Source organism: Monodon monoceros, unplaced genomic scaffold (assembly GCF_005190385.1).
Source record: "Monodon monoceros isolate NGI ecotype Baffin Bay Population unplaced genomic scaffold, NGI_Narwhal_1 Super_Scaffold_3, whole genome shotgun sequence".
NCBI lineage: Eukaryota > Metazoa > Chordata > Mammalia > Artiodactyla > Monodontidae > Monodon > Monodon monoceros.
The window spans coordinates 74,137,304-74,154,145 of NW_021703780.1; the positions used below are offsets into that span (position 1 = coordinate 74,137,304).

Sequence of the window (16,842 nt, forward strand, 5' to 3'; positions counted from 1 at the left end):
AATGATATCCTAATAAAAGGTGTTCTAACAGAAATTATAAGAAAACTCTCAAAAGAGAAGTCAGGTGCAATACAGCAGAGAATCAAGCAAAGACATCTTTATGTAAGAGGGGAGTAAAAACATACAAATATACCACCCCTGTAATTTTCTTAACTTATAATTTTTGAATAGATGATACATCCAAGAAGTAATTAATTGAAATAATACCAAAGTAGTAATGTACATTGAAAAATGTCTTCTGATCCATGCTTTTAAAAATCTCTTATGCAGTCTTCAACATATGCATATATAAATATATATACATATACTTTACATTTCTATGACCACAAATAATAGCATATTCTAACCCTTCTTTCACTTAGAGATGGTTCTATATAGATACAGGCTTTATAAAGGCTTAACTATATTACAGTGCATAAATATTCCATAATTTATTCACCTAATCTATTTCTTGGACATTTAGACTATTTTAAATCATTCGTTATTAAACAAAATGCCATGATGAATATTTTAGTACAGAGATTTTTGTGCATCTAGTGACTATATTTCTAAAATAAATTACTAGAAATGAAACTGCTAGGTCAAAGGGTTGTGTGAATTTTATTTTGATAGTTATGGCCAAATAACTTTCCAAAGACAATATACCAATTTATACTTCCATTCATGATACCAATATATCTTGCATTGAAGGAATTCCAAAATATCCAAAAGTTCACATCACTTTTCTGCCAATTGATCCATTCCCTCTGAAATGGGGGTTGGGGGTAAATATCATCTACTTTTGCTTATAAGTATAGGCAGGTTATAATTATTATTAGCCAAGATTCAAGGCTATATCATTACCTACCGCACCGCTCTATCCTCACTGTGCTATAATTCTAACTGGTCATATAGATCTTTAATTTGCAGATCTCCTCAGAATACAGATTATCTGCATTCTGCAGACATCTGCAAAAAGCCATCCACAAGTGCATATTTCATGGCTGAATATTTTTACATAACATCAGCTGGAGCCCATCATTCCAGTATTCTCGCCACGTGTCACAACCTGCTCTATTATATCAATAAGCAGCTTCAATTAGTCATTTTCTCCCCATGGTGACGACAGCTATAATAGCGTGCAGTGGTCTGATGAAGTTTGTAATACAAAGTACAGATGGGGATATTAGAAGGAAGAGGATACAAGATTAGAATAGCATAAAAAAATTCCACCTCCCAAATAGTTATTTGGGAAATGACACAGTATTCAAGAACGAATACAAAAATGCAATTACTTTTGAAAAAGATGGATAAATAAATTCACCACAGGAACACATTCTTGCCCCAGATAGAACTCTGTTTTTTATTGACTAATTAGTCATTAAGTGTTATCCCAAAAGCAAGTATAAATAAAAGAATGTTTGGTAAATTGAAAAAAAACTTGCCTTAAATAGAATTATAAGATGAAAATAAATACCAACGGAGAACGCTGCTTTGAAAGCGTTGTACAGTAGTAAATAAATTAGAAGGCATAAACACAGTTGGCTCTCCTCTCAGAATTTTTCCTAATCCTTCCAGTTCTCACCTTGTCCACTACTATCACTGGGCTCCAAGCCACCCCTACAATATCTGGCATAGAGCCATGTCTTCCTAACTGACCACCTTTTCAGCCTCTTCTATTCAGAGCAGCTGAAACTATTACTTTTTAAAAATATAAATCAGATCATGTTATGTCTTTCCTTTCAGTTCTCCTGTAGTTTCTCTCACAATAAAAATCTAAAAGCTTCACCATGGCTGAAAAGGTCCTATGCAATCCAGTCCTGCCACCTCTTCAATGACATGTCCCACTGCTCCCTTCTCATCCCCACACTGGCCTCCAACAAGCACAGTCCCAACTCAGGTCCTCAGGCCTTACTATTGCTTCTAGCTAGGATGCTTGCCCCTCAAATATTCATATGTACCACCCCCTCCTCTTAACTTTAATCACATTTGTCCTCAAATGTCACCTCATCAGAGAGGTATTCTTTGACTACCCAATCCAAAAAGCAACCCAAAGCTCTAACAATGCGTGCTGATTTACATTCCTTACACCACTTACTCCACTTTACATTACATTATAATATGCATATGTGTATCAATTTATTATCTTTATCTCCTAGATTCTAGAATATAATTTCTATGAAGGCAAGAAGAAGCAAAAATACAAATTGTGCATCCCAACCAGACACAAAATCATGCTGTGATTGTGAATTATATCCATAGTTGTTAAAACATCATTTAACTTACTTTGGGTCAAATTCATTCAACACAGCAAACATTTAATGAACTTCTAGTTACATATGGGACTATTATATATTCTGTTTATAATATGCATTATATTACATAATATGTATTATATATTATGTATATGTAAATATATAATATATAATTTAATAATATATAAATATTATATATATTATATATAAATAATATATTATATGATGTAATACATATTATAAACAGAATATATATTATATAATGAACATTTAATTAATATGGGGTTCCAGAAGCACAGGTCCCAGTGTCTATTCCTGGAGACAGAACTTTACAGTGTTTAGGAGACAAGACACAAAATATGAGCTATTGAAATACCAGGTCAAAACATTAACAATCAGAAGCCAACATAAGTAGGGCAGATAATAAATGTCAGGAAGTTCGGACGAGAGACTTGTGTAGGCTAAGAGGGTGAAGGAAAGTTTCAAAAAGAAAGATGGAGAGGATCAGGAAAAGGAAACTAGAAGGAGGAAAGCATTCTGGTTAAGCTCACAGCATAGGGAAAAACAGATTATACCAGTGATCCTCAGACTTCAGGGCACGGAACCCTGGTGCTAGATGGTCACTGACAGGACAAAACAAAGACTAATAAAGTTATGTCCCTTTCAATTCTCTTTCAATCTTTCTAATTCATCCAATGAGAAATATTAATTAGTGCTAACATGTCAAAACACCTTCCTAACACTTGGCTACCACGAATAGCATCATTTTATTTTTGTTATATTCCCCTTTAAAGTTTCATTCCCTTATTTATTGTAATGGATTTTATTTTCCATTTATGGAACACTATGTGAGTTTCTTTATATATAAACTCATTTAAGTAAGTAAAATGAGTTATTTTAAAGCCAGACATTAAACCAATCCTGGACCAGGTGGCTGGGACACTACCTGCCCAGACACAGCAGAGCCCAGCTTTAAAGTAAGCAAAGGGTGCTCAGCGGAGAAAAGCAGAAAGGGAAACTCTTGTCAAAACGCAAGAGGCCTCATGGCAGGCTAAAGATTTTAGAAAAGTTTATGTAGGCCTGTTTTCCAACCGGTTACAAATTCCTTGGAAACATGCCCTTTGCAGAAGAGTGTGGCATGCCTCTCATTTTTAAGACTGCATGAACTATGACAATCGTCAATTCCATTATAAAAAGTTAAAGACAAAGTAGAAAAAAGCTAACATTACTCCATACTGTATGAGAAATATAAAAGCACAACCATAACTACAGTTTTAATTTAAAAAATTTTTGTCTGTATCAATAAGGATCTGGGCAGAAACAGAGTATACACAAAACACCCAACTGGGGTAAGCTGTAGAACTTTTTACAAAGGTGTGGTAATGGTGTGGGGAAACCAAGGGTTAAGGCAGTATGTGGAGTTAAGGGAGGAGCCCATTTATAAAGCCAACAGAGAAGAACCTCCCAGGCACAGAACTGAGTAGAAAGTGGGTATGAAGGGATAAATGGAAGATACCCAGCACAAAAATAAGGCTATTTCCAAATACCTGCTGGGTATTTATTTACTACTGTCTAATCACTAGCTTTAGGTTGGGCTTTGGGCTACAGAGATTGAGTGTAGACAGCCTGGACTTAAACTTCAGCTTGCCACTCATCAGCTATGTGAGTTTCTTATGACACTGAACTTCGTTTTTCTGATGAAATGGGGGACAATAGCAGTATTCACCATAAGGCTGGTGTGAGAGAAAATGAGTAAATGTATATGAAGCACTTAGCATACTTTGCCTACAATAAATGTGTTGTGCACGTCAGGGGGTGGGAGAGGGTCATGCTAGCCACCAAAATGTTTGACAGAAACCTACAGAAGGAAAACTTAAAATTGTGGAAATTCTCAATTTAAATTCCATTAACTTAATACTTCATATGACTTGGCCAAAAAACCCCACATAATTCTATTCTATTGATAAAATATCTGCAAGGCCTACAAAGCGGGAAAATTATCTAAACTAGTAGAGGCAGGTAGGGGTGATGGTGGTGGCAGCAGCAGGGAGTGGACAGTAAAGACTTCCTGGAGAAGGCAACATTTAAAACGAGACCAATCTGAAGCCAAAGAGGAGTCAGCTAAAGAAAGAGGTGGGTGAAGAGGGAGCAGGGGGCACCCAAAGTGCCAAGGCCCTGGAGAAGAGGAAACATTACAGGTTTAATGAACCAAATGATCTAGACGTGAAAGAGTAAAGGGAGCTTGGGGAAGACTCTAGCTGGAGAGGTAGAACTCTCAGCCATGCTTAAAGAGTTTGAATCATATTTTTTGTGAGGGCAGTGAGAAACCTTTGAACGGTTTTAAACTGGGAAAAGACATAATCCCATAATCAGACTGTCATAGTTAGAAAACCACTGCTAAAGGGAACGGAGAGCCATTGAAGAGTTTTGAGTCAAGGACTGGACAAGAAAAATGGTGCTTCAAACTTACTTTTTATCATTTTAGTGAATGCCTAAAACTAAAATTGTTGTAAAATGTTATAAAAATGGTTTATAAATGTCACACATAACTTTTCCTTGGCTTAACTATACATGTGTGTTCATTCAATAACTCATGTACATTCATTAAGACATTTATTGAGCACCTAATATATATACCAGGAATTGTGCTTAAATAGGGACAGGAGAAGAAAACTCACAAATAAGCAGTATAAAAGTGCTTAAGATTTGAGAGGCAAAGGACATTTCTGAGTGGTGGGTAAAATTCCTAAGGTGGGAGCAAGCAGAGTGCATGTGATAAAACATATTCCAGAATGGTTAGAATATACAGTGCATGGGCAGCGTTGAAACACTCATTCAATAAGAATTTAGTGAGTACCTACTATGTGCTAGCATTGTACAGCCATTGGTGACACAGTGATGGACAAGAAAATGCTTAAAATATGACAAGAATAACTTTTATCATTGCAGACAACACTAGGTTGATTATCAAGAGTACGTGAGGAAGAAAAACAGAAAAGAGCAGTGCCTTAATTTAAAGACGCTTGGAGTGGCAATAAAACATTTTTCATTAAAACTTCTCTACTGAGAATAGACAATCTTTGAAAGCCTGTGTAAATGAATTACATACAAATATACTAGTGATATTAGAGCTTTTAAAATGACATTATAACTTCTGAAATGTCAAATAACTTTGAATGTCAAATGTTACCCCCTCCATCAAAAAAATTACAATCATGGGGCTTCCCTGGAGGCGCAGTGGTTGAGAGTCCGCCTGCCGATGCAGGGGACACGGGTTTGTGCCCCAGTCCGGGAGGATCCCGCATGCCGCGGAGCGGCTGGGCCTGTGAGCCACGGCCGCTGGGCCTGCGCGTCTGGAGCCTGTGCTCCGCAACGGGAGAGGCCACGGCAGTGAGACGCCCGCGTACCGCAAAAAAAAAAAAAAAAATTACAATCATGAATTGTCCAGCTGATCCCAAATCAAAGCAACGTACTTAAAAGGGGAATGCCCATTCTTTACACTGATTAGAAGAAATGTCTCAAATGTGGTTAAATCTTTGGTTTGACTTCACAGAATCTTGATGCTGATACAGACCCAGAAAGTAAGCTAAGGTCCATTTGGGGCAGCTTGAGAAGGGGAGAAAATGTGTTCCCTGCCTAACACGAACTTTTCCAACTCAGCCCCTGATCGTGCCAAGACAACACAGTGTAATAATGGTAATTTAATAATGCCGTCCGCTGGGCTCTGCCCAGATTAGAAAGCTCGGGGAAATAAATGAGGCTTGCAAGCCAAACAGAGGGAAACTTCTCCAGGCAGTGCCTGCAGCAGGGAGATAGCTGGTAATGAAATACCCGCAGTCTCCATTCTTTATACGAGAGGTAAACATGAAAAGGGAGTCAGGAAAGGTAAAGCTCTCAAAATGGAAATAAATAAATAAGCTCACCTGCCATGATGAGATCTCTGAAAATGACTTGGAAGGACTGCCTAGAGATTTTCCCGGGGGATGTGGTAAAGTATCGACAGACATCAAGGGAGGTAATTATGTGCTTGGGCACATTTGCTGGATAAACTGGCCTCCTTACCTTCAACTTCCCGTGTGGGCACCAGATACAGAAACCATGTTTAAACTACACAGCGTTCTCTCTGGCTTTTACCATAAAAAGGAAATAAAAGTGTATTCTGGGGGATTCCCCTGGTGGCACAGTGGTTAAGAATCCGCCTGCCAATTCAGGGGACACAGGTTCGAGCCCTGGTCTGGGAAGATCCCACATGCCACAGAGCAAATGAGCCCATGCGCCACAACTACTGAAGCCCGCGTGCCTAGAGCCCATGCTCCACAACAAGAGAAGCCACCGCAATGAGAAGCCCATGCACCACAACGAAGAGTAGCCCCCGCTCGCCGCAACTAGAGAAAGCCCGCGCGCAGCAATGAAGACCCAACGCAGCCAAAAATAAATAAATAAACAAACAAATAAATTTATTTAAAAAAATGTGTCATGGGTTCTTGGCAAATCAGTCCAGTGTTAGATAGGGACCCATTATCTTTGACCTTCATGTTTTTGCCTCTTCTGTCTCATAGAAAATCCTCAAAAACCCTTTAAGGGAAAGATATGTGATGTCTGAGAAATTCTCACTTTCAGAAAAAAGACACCATTTTTGCAGCATAAAAATCATAGTTGAATTAAGTGATTTCTTTATTTTTTATTTCAACTGGTCTGTTATCTGCTCAAATTTTAAAAATTTACCTAAAATAACAGAAGCTTTGTTTACTAACCGTGTTATTAACATGTGAGGATAATAGCCAACCCTCTCCTTTCTCTGTTTTTCCTCTCAATCACCAAGACAACTCTAACATTCCTCCATCTTAGCTTCTTTATAGAAAAATTCTCACAGGTAACTGCCATCCTCTATCACTTCTGAAACTGGTAATGAAATGTCAGAGGAGGAACAGTTAATTAAAATTGTGGAATCCACTTTGCATCCTCTCACAGTCAATAAAAGTACTACAATTAAGGATACATTTCAACACATGATGTAACTAATATGTCACATTTTTTAATAACATTTGGCTATTAAAAATCAAAAGTCATGAATGTGGGGGCTTCCCTGGTGGCGCAGTGGTTGAGAGTCCGCCTGCGATGCAGAGGACGCGGGCTCGTGACCCAGTCCGGGAAGATCCCACATGCCGCAGAGCGGCTGGACCCGTGAGCCATGGCCGCTGAGCCTGCGCTTCCGGAGCCTGTGCTCCGCAACTGGAGAGGCCACAACAGTGACCGCAAAAAAAAAAAAAAAAATCATGAACGTGAACAGAATATTCAGTAAACATCTTGCTACACTGGCCATAAAACTCCTTTCGTTCAACTAGTGCAATAGATTTGATATTGAGATCAATTAAGAAGGTGTTTTCTAGTAATAAACCAAGGAACATGTCTATAATCTGCAAGGAATTTATGGGAATAAAAACTGTACCTGGGGCTTCCCTGGTGGCCCAGTGGTCGAGAGTCTGCCTGCCGATGCAGGGGATACGGGTTCGTGCCCCGGTCCGGGAAGATCCCGCATGCCGCGGAGCGGCTGGGCCCGTGAGCCATGGCCGCTGAGCCTGCGCGTCCGGAGCCTGTTCTCCGCAACGGGAGAGGCCGCGACAGTGAGAGGCCCGCGTACCGCAAAAAAAAAAAAAAAAATTGTACCTGAATATCCCACACGGGCTTACCCGAGCTGTTATCTTCAACAAGATTTCCTCACACTCTCAGCTTACTCCATAAACATTTAAGAAAGAAATGGTACAGAACAGCAGCTGAGAGAGTTCAGGCTCTGGAGTGAAATGCTGTGTGTTTCAACCCTGCCTCTGCTACTTTCTAAACATGAGACTGTAATCACTTGGCTTTATTTCTTGGAGTCTCAGTTTCCTTATCTGCAAAATGGAGAAAACACTCTCTACTCTTAGGGCTGCTGTGAGGATTAAATGAGATAACATGCATGAAGCATTTTGAATAGTGACTAGGACCTTGTAAAGGCTGAATAAATATAAGCTGTTCCTCTTATTGGACACTTTATTCATTTAATAACTATATTTCCCTAAGGGTCTGGTAATTTAAGAACATTCATATACCTGAAGTATATTCATTCGTTTTACACTGTTGCACTACTCATTTTTCTACATAAGAATTAGGCAGATGATACTTCAGGGTCCCTTAGTTCCAAATGCTGCCACTCATATTTAGTACAGATATCTGTTAAGCAAAGGAGAATAAAGGAGTCAAATCACCTCAGAAGCTGCTAGTTTCCACCCTTGCTTGTCAACTAACTCCATATGAGTCAAACTATACTCTCCAGGGAGCACTTGTGAAAGTCCCTGATTCATAGAAGTATTTACTTTGGGGTTTGGGGTTTGTTTTCTCAGGTTTATGTCTGGGACAGCTTGCTAAAGCTAACAGTCCAGCAATTTTATTAAACTCTTTTCAATTTCAGCATTTTTTAAAGAGCATATAGAAATCACACTGGCAGTGGCTATTTAAACTTCCCAGTGGATGCTAAAAAAAATAAAAGGACACTTAAATGACCGTTTTTGAGCAGAGCCAACAGCATGTGGCCTAATTATCCAACTACATGAAATATTCTATGGATTTTTAACCAGAGTATAAGGGTTTGATATGCACAGTTCAGAACGCAAACGGCTACCTCACTGGGGGGATGTAGAACTTTTCAAGTCTAAATATAAGGTCCAGGTATATCGGAGTAAGTTTCTTCTCTGTTTTTCCTTCTGATAACTTCTAAGAAATGATAAATGAACAAGATGCTTAGAAACTGATATAGCTAAGCCACTAATGAATACAACTAAAGAAAATACCATTGTGCTAAGTGCTCTCCATTTATTTCTAATACAACTTTCTGAGGTAGGTATAATTATGCACATTTTACAGATGAGGAAACCAAACTCAGAAAGGGTGAGTGCCCTACCCCAGAGGGCAGGTATCAGAGCTGGTGTCCTGGTTATCCTCTATTTGCCCCTGCAGACCCTTTGTCTGCCCTGTGGTGGCCTCTCCTCTGCAGCCCTCTGAAGCTCTCATGCCTTCTGGCTTCTGTTGGGTTAAGACAGGAGGCAGACAGCTTTCCCTTATTGTCCCTACCTTAAAATCATTACCCCTTTATTTTGTTTCCTTCATCACTTATGTAAACATTAGCATACACTTAGTCATGAATTCATTCAACGATATTTACTGGGAGTCTACCACGTACCAGACACTCTATTTAGGTGCTGAAATACTGTAGTAAATAAGACTCACGTGGCCCTTGCCCTATTTCTCTTCCTTTCTTTTCCAACTTAAATATTAAATATAAGGGATTTCCTAAAATCAAATACCATGTCTTCTACAAATCTTTGGGCAGGCCTGGACACATTACGGATGCTCAAGAGTGGATGGATAAAAGAATGATTGATGGATAAGAGAAAATCATCTGAAGTATCTGCAGGACCAGGATAGAAGCTACCAAGCCTAATAAGACTTTTTCAATTCGCAGTAATCGTGCCTCGGATAAACCTTACTGGCTACAATACTACCCCTGCACAAAGCTTAAAACTAAGACTTTTTCAATAATTTGCTGAGCAAACCCATAACAGTGCTGCTCGTTACAATAAGAATTAAGAACAATGATGATATCTGGTGTTGATAAAGATGAGGTGAAATGAGCATTATTATAAACCACTGTACTGAGTATGAATCAGTGCTACCTTTCTATATGGCAATTTGCTTAAACACCACAAGCAAGTGACTCGGCTAACTGGCTTCCAGAAACAAATCCTAGAAGCACAATTAAGGATGAGTCCAAAGATATAGTTATAAGTATGTTATGAATAATTTGAAATTTTAAAAAATGGTAATGACCTAAGTGTTCAGCAACAGCGGATTGGATTAATCTATTCAGGCACATCATATAATGAAATACTACAAATGATTAAACATAATGCCATATCAATATATTTCATGACATGAACATATTCGCATTAACTGAAAAAGGAGGATACAAAGTTTTACGTAGAATAACGCAATTTTTCTTTTTAAAAAATTTTGATATAAGAAAAAGGTCTAAAATTGCACTGTCCAATAGAAATATACGTAATTTTAAAGTATTTAGTAGTCATATTTTAAAAAGTAAAAGATGAAAAAAAAGTAAAAGATGAAATTCATTTAAAGATATATTTTAATTAATCCAACATACACAAAATAACAATAGCTTAAATTCTCTTTTTGAAATTTGGTGTGTAGTTTATACTTCTAGCACGTGGTGTCAATTCAGTCTTGCCATATTTTAAATATTTATGAGCCACATGTGGCTAGTGGCTACCAGATTGGACAGCTCGGGTAAGCCTTAAAAGCAGGTATGGAGAGTAGGAATTTGTATGATTTTTACTTTCTTCTTTCGTTTCTCCATCCTTTTACAATTACCATGTATAATTTTGCTGTTGACATATACTACTTCTGTGATACAAAAACAAAGTTGTTTTTAAATATTAAGAACAGAGGTTTTTTTTTCTGTCTCTGGAATGCTTTTTGTCTCATCGTCCCTGCAGTTCACAGACTACCTGCTTCCTAGAATTAGAAAAATGCTCTCCTTTCTTCCCCTCTCTTTATAGAGACTTTGAATAGCTACCTAGCTTCAGCCCTTGGGCAAGTGACTTAAGGATCAAATAGTGTTGCTCTTCAGAGTCACAGCTAAATAAGCCCCTGCTTTCCAGTGATGTGACCCCGAATCTATCAAGACTCCAAGCACTGTTTTAGAAGCTCTCCTGGGCTTGTGGAAGGGCATGGAATGGGACCGGAAAGCGCTTAATTTGAGGTTAATTAAATAGTGATGACAAGCCTTAATCTCCAACTTGTCATCAGATTGTAAACACTGATCGCAGCTGCAGCCATCTGCAATAAACCTATTGAGAGAAATCTTGACCAGAATGAAATGAGTATGGTGATTACCCAGATGAACCTGAGAGAGATGAGATCAGAGAAATCCAGGCTCTTGTTATACCAGGAGAAATGGAGACCCGAAAGGAGAGAAATCAGAGGAAAATGTGTCAAATCTGATTCCTTTACAGTCCTACCAAAAAAACCTAAAAAATTACTGGACCCCAGGAGCCCGGAGGATGAGAGAAATAAAGGTGAAGATGTAAATCCATTGGACTGAGGACCTGAAAGAAACTGAAATAGCTCTGTCACTATTAACACCTGATGGGTTTCTGTGGAAAATATGTCTGAGCCACGTGCATGTGCTGGGGCCTCTGGACCAATAGCTATACCAGGGGAAGTGAACTACAGCAGGAGTTTCCCAGGGAGGGAGGTGGGGAATAACAGTTACAGGTCAGGCACTTCACATATAATTTACCTGATAATTCTCCCAATTATTTTATAAGGTATTATTATTTTTTCCATTTTAAAGAAGAAAACGCTAAATCTCAAAGAAGTACCTACCTCACCGAAGGCCATGCAAAATATGGGTTGAACCCGGATTTGAATACAGACTAACTCCCTCACGTAAGCTCTAAACCTCGGGAAGCTCTGCCTCGAGCTTTGCAGCTTTGCGGTAGTGGTAAGGAAGTGATCAAGGTGAAAGAATACTGAAGTTCATGAGGAAGATGGAAAGAAAAGAGCAAAAATTCCCCAAAGAGGATCTAACTAGGAAGTTAGGTGACCTAATGGAAATCTGCAAGGTGGGTGAACATTCTGGTACCACTGTTCTCAGTGTACCTTAAAAGTGCCCTTTCTGGCCTCACTGACATGGAGAACACTTCCTCATTCTTCAAGACTCAGCACAGGTCAATCCGCACCTCGTCTGTGAAGCCTTTCCCAAACCTCCTGGTGAGACCAGCACTTTCTTTTTATATTAACGAAGTGGGAGGCATTAGGAAGGACATAACTTCAGTATAATTGGCTGGACACCATGTCACATGTAAAGAAAGTTAGGAAGGAGAATCTGAACCTAAGGATGAGAAAAACTGAAGTAAAAGAACCATGATAGTTGTCAAATAGTTAATGGACTAAGATGTATGGTTTAAATCTATGTATTCTTCCCTGAAGCCTTTTTGGAATAAGATAAAACATTCATTCCTTCATTCATTGCCTAGTTTATGACAGTGCTAGTGAAAATAGCAGTGAGCAAAACCAGACATAATTCTGTTATCAGGATACATGCATCTAACAGGGATAACATGTTCATAATAAAAAGATCACAGAAATATATGGAAAACTGTGATACATACTCCAAATAATAGGTAAATAAGATGTGATGATTTTGTTCAAGACACAAAACTAGAATCGATAAAGAGATTTTGCAGGGAAATAAGCTTCAGTTCATTATTTGGAAGAACTTTGAAATAATCCACACATTCCAGAAATGACCCCATGAATGAGTACACTTCCCCCTCCTGACATTGGACAGGCCCAGGCTGAGGCCGGAGAACAAAAGGGTCCAGTGCCAGACAACTTCGCAGGTCTCTTTCAGCTCTTAGAAACTATGACTCTATCATTCTAAAGAAAATATTGTCTCAGATGGTAATTAGAATTTGATAGCTTGAATTTCCAGGAGACTCAGGAAATTTGTGCAGAGAAGAATCATTTTCTGTACATAGAGGGGAGTCAAGCAAAACTGAGTCTCCTAAACAGCACTGATATACCTCTGTTTTACGTACTGCCCTGGAAGCTTTGTGAGTACAGGGGCCCATGGGCTTGCTCATCACTGACTCATGACTGCATGGCACATAGCACATACTAAATATTTGTTAAATGAACAAATAAATACAGTACTAAAATGTACCAGCACAAACACACTCACTTATAAAAACTTTCTTCTACTGTTATAGACCTTAAAATTGAACTTCCTTGAATAATTAATGAACATGAACATCAGTCAATCACTTGCTTCCTGATTGATAGCTAGGGTCCCTTGTCCAAGCACTCACTTAGTTCAATTAAAAGTTAATAATTTTCCATGGAATAAATACACACTACACATAGTACATCAGGGGTTCCACTTTTAATAAGCAATTAAGTAATGCAGAGGGGCTAAGAATCTTTTAACTAAGAGAGAACTCCATGAACTTGCCCTTCAAGTTATCATTCACTTACTACCCATTTCTCTTCTAAATTTTTAAATTAGCCAGGAAAAAAGTAGTTCTGAAAACAGAATAAATAACGCCAATATGTTGTCATATTTTGGTTAACATTTGCAGGCGACACAATGTGTTTTTGTTAAACAGTGTGTTTTGTTTGTTTTTATTCCTTCTTTGACATGAAGAATACATTAGGGAAGATCAATACAAAACTGAGGCACTATATGTAAAATGTTAAGGGTCATTCATTGAAAAATTATGAACCATGCTATAGAACTTAGCCAGGTCAGAGCTAAATTAAATTATTGATCCATTCATTTTTCCCCTTGCTATGTGACTATCCCCTGATTTTTTATAACATACAATATTGCCTATATAGCAAATGAATCATCTTATTCTAGGCCCAGCATGTCTGCTGACTGACAATTAATTAAAAAATTAATCGTCATATTGTTAGCATTCAGATTTATAAATTGAGCTCCCCTCACATAAACATCTAAATACCCAACATAAAATTTATAAGCTTTTGTAGCATGAACTCAAAGGGAAAGAGGGTAATTTTCACTTTTTTCAATACAAAGAATACAAAGAAACAATGAAATGTTGTTTTTCTTAACACCATTTCACTACTTTATGGTTCTTGGTACATTTCATTGATGAGGCCAAAACGTATTCACTTGACTTTTTAAAAATGACTTAACTGTACTACTAAGCAAAATGACGCAATCAACACTTTGTGAATTGAAGTCTTTTAAATTTTCAGACTTAAATCTTCCTCAAGATGTGTAACATCAAATTCTACAAGCAGTTTTACCAATTGTTTTGGGGATTTCTTTGAATACAAAAAAACTCTCATCCCCAATCAGCCTCCGAAGTGACAGAATGTATCTTGAATTAGGATCTTTTCTCACCTTATGAAAAGGGAAAATGGGTAAACAATTTGTAGGAAATGTAAATTCCACAGATCCACATTAATTTATGAAAAAGAAAGCTGACATAAGAGTTCTTGGTAGAACAGATCTTTGATTTGGGGCTGTATTTAGCCAGTAACTTTCGCCTCCTGGGAAAATATTTTCTCTTTAACAAAGTAGTGTCAGATATAGAGGCCTCTTCATGTCCTCTGATGGAGATAAGATCATTCTGACTGGTGCTCCAAATAAGGCAGAAATTACCCCTAATGTGTAGTTTGAACATTGTATCAAAATACAGTAAAACGCCCTTTCAGAGTCTGATGAGAAAAACATGTGAGCTCACAAAATGTCTGCCTCCCTCAGGTGGAGAAATGGTCCACCGCTTTTCTTCACGCTGATTGTCACTGCAAGAAGTTCCCGGCATCAGGGGCATGTCCCACTGTCCCACACAAATGCCAATCCCTGTTGCTGGGACAAGGGGATTCTAGCCTCACAGCAGGCCTGAGGGACTCTATTTCTCTACAGGTCTGCTCCAAAGCTGAGCGCCCTTTGCACTAGAAATCAATGTCATCCAACAAAAACTTCAGGAGAAAGTTAAATACCAGCAGCAAAACGTCTCTTGTGTACCAGTCTCTCCCCACTGTGTTTCTGCCTGGTGACAAGAAACAGTGAGGAAAACGGAGCAAGCAAGGGCTGAAGAGAGAAAAATTGAAGAAGTGCAGAACTTGAGAGCTGGAAAGGGGCAAAGTTTCAAATAAGAAAAGACTCAAGCAACTTACTGTGCAGAAATATAGAATGCCATCTGAGGAAGGGCAGCAGGCTCCCTCCCCAGAGACCTAGCTGAAGGTCATCTATACCTTAGGAAGTTCCTTCACTAGGTTTTGGCATCCTGGGCCTTGGAGTTCTCAGCACACGAGACAGAATCCCTCTCTCAGGAGGAGGACTTCATTAAACAAAGCTCACGAGTCCAGCAGCATGAACCCAAAATACTGAAGTAGAAGTCTACAATTTGTAATACAACTGCCACACAGACGTCAGAATGACCAGAACCGTTCCCTTCCTGAAGATGTCCTCCATGCAAAGCCAAATCCTAATCAGACAGAAATTTGATGTGAAACCAATCTGAACAAGAGGAGTTCATTTGATGAACTGAATGTTAAATGGCATCAAGGGGAATGGAGTCAACCAATGGGAGAAAATACACAACGTGCGCTGGCTGCAGCTCCCTGTATCCACTGCCATAACAGGAATGGCCTTGCCAACAAAACAAAGCTCCTAGTTCCTCACAGGAGACACATCTCCTCCAGAGAGGACTACACGCACATGCCTTCTGCATTTCCATTGCAATGTACCCACAATTTGAATGGCAAAATCCTTCTTTTGTCCTAAAAAACCTGCATCATTTTCTCACTGTGAAGTAAAATATATTCCTTGTAACAAATGAACATATGAAAAAGAGTAGAATAAAAATTATTCTATTTCTTCCACCTAAGAAATTACAGGTGGATAATCTTTCAGTCTCTTTCTTAGGTTGACCATATAAAACTTCCATTTTGCAGATAAAAAACAGCCATTTAACATTAATTTCACATGATCCAACCTAATATATGGGTTTGTACATACATTATATCAAAGTAGGATCACATATTACATTGTTTTGCTGCTTTTCTTTTAATTAACCAGGGCCCATAAATAGCTTTCCATGTCAAAAAGTAATATCATGACAGATACTCTTGTACATGCTTCTTTGCCAAAGTCTCTGATTATTTCCTTAGGGAACATTGCTAGACATAGAATTGTTGGGTCAGAGAGTGTGCACACACCCATTCATTTATATATTACTTACGGCGGCTTTCACCCAATAACAGTAGAGTTGAATAGTTGGAATATGGACCCAACAAGCCTACAATATTTAGTCTCTGGTCCTTTACAAAAAAGTTTGCCAACTGCTGACCTGGAGTCTTCAGTTAGGTAGAGACACAACACCCACATGGAACATCCACAGGACACAGACTCCCCATTTGTAAAATTCACCATGATTACAAGCAGATCTCATCCATTTCAAATGTTTTCTACTCTTTAGCATTTTTTAATCAGTCCAAAGGTTCTATACAAGTCCACTTATCATTAGAATAGTGTTAAAGAATACTATTACAGAAATTTAACTCCATTATTTTTAACCATAGAAATTACTGTAACCTAAGATATAAATGGGAACCAAATCAAACAAGATGTTATAAAAATTCCTTTCTTGTATAATAATCTATAGTAAACATAGATAAACATGTTCTTAAACATTTAATATAAAAATTGATTATTAAATAAAAAGACTAAAAGATATTTCATTTCTTTGGCCTTTGATTTCAAACAGCTAAAAATTTGAGGCTGGATTCCCTTTACTCATGAGTAAGACTCAGAAACTTGGCTATGGAAAAAACACATTTAACTTTTCACTGAAAAAGAATCACACAGACCACGTCTGAATATTTACAAATTCCTCGTTAATTAGATTTTAATCTACATGACTATACCATATGCTAGAAAGCCATCCAAATACAAACTCTATGAGCCGGTTTTATTGCCATTACTTTAAAGAGCCATTTAAAAGATTTTCTATGG

At 38.2% G+C, this 16,842-nt stretch overlaps 1 protein-coding gene and 1 pseudogene across 16 annotated transcripts in view; both read right to left on the minus strand.

Moving 5' to 3' along the window:
• The window catches only part of FHIT (fragile histidine triad diadenosine triphosphatase), a 1,443,555-nt gene that overhangs the window by 1,124,200 nt on the left and 302,513 nt on the right, over window positions 1–16,842 (minus strand). The gene's annotated exons all lie outside the window — the stretch shown is intronic.
• On the minus strand, window positions 9,655–9,786 carry LOC114908204 (annotated as a pseudogene).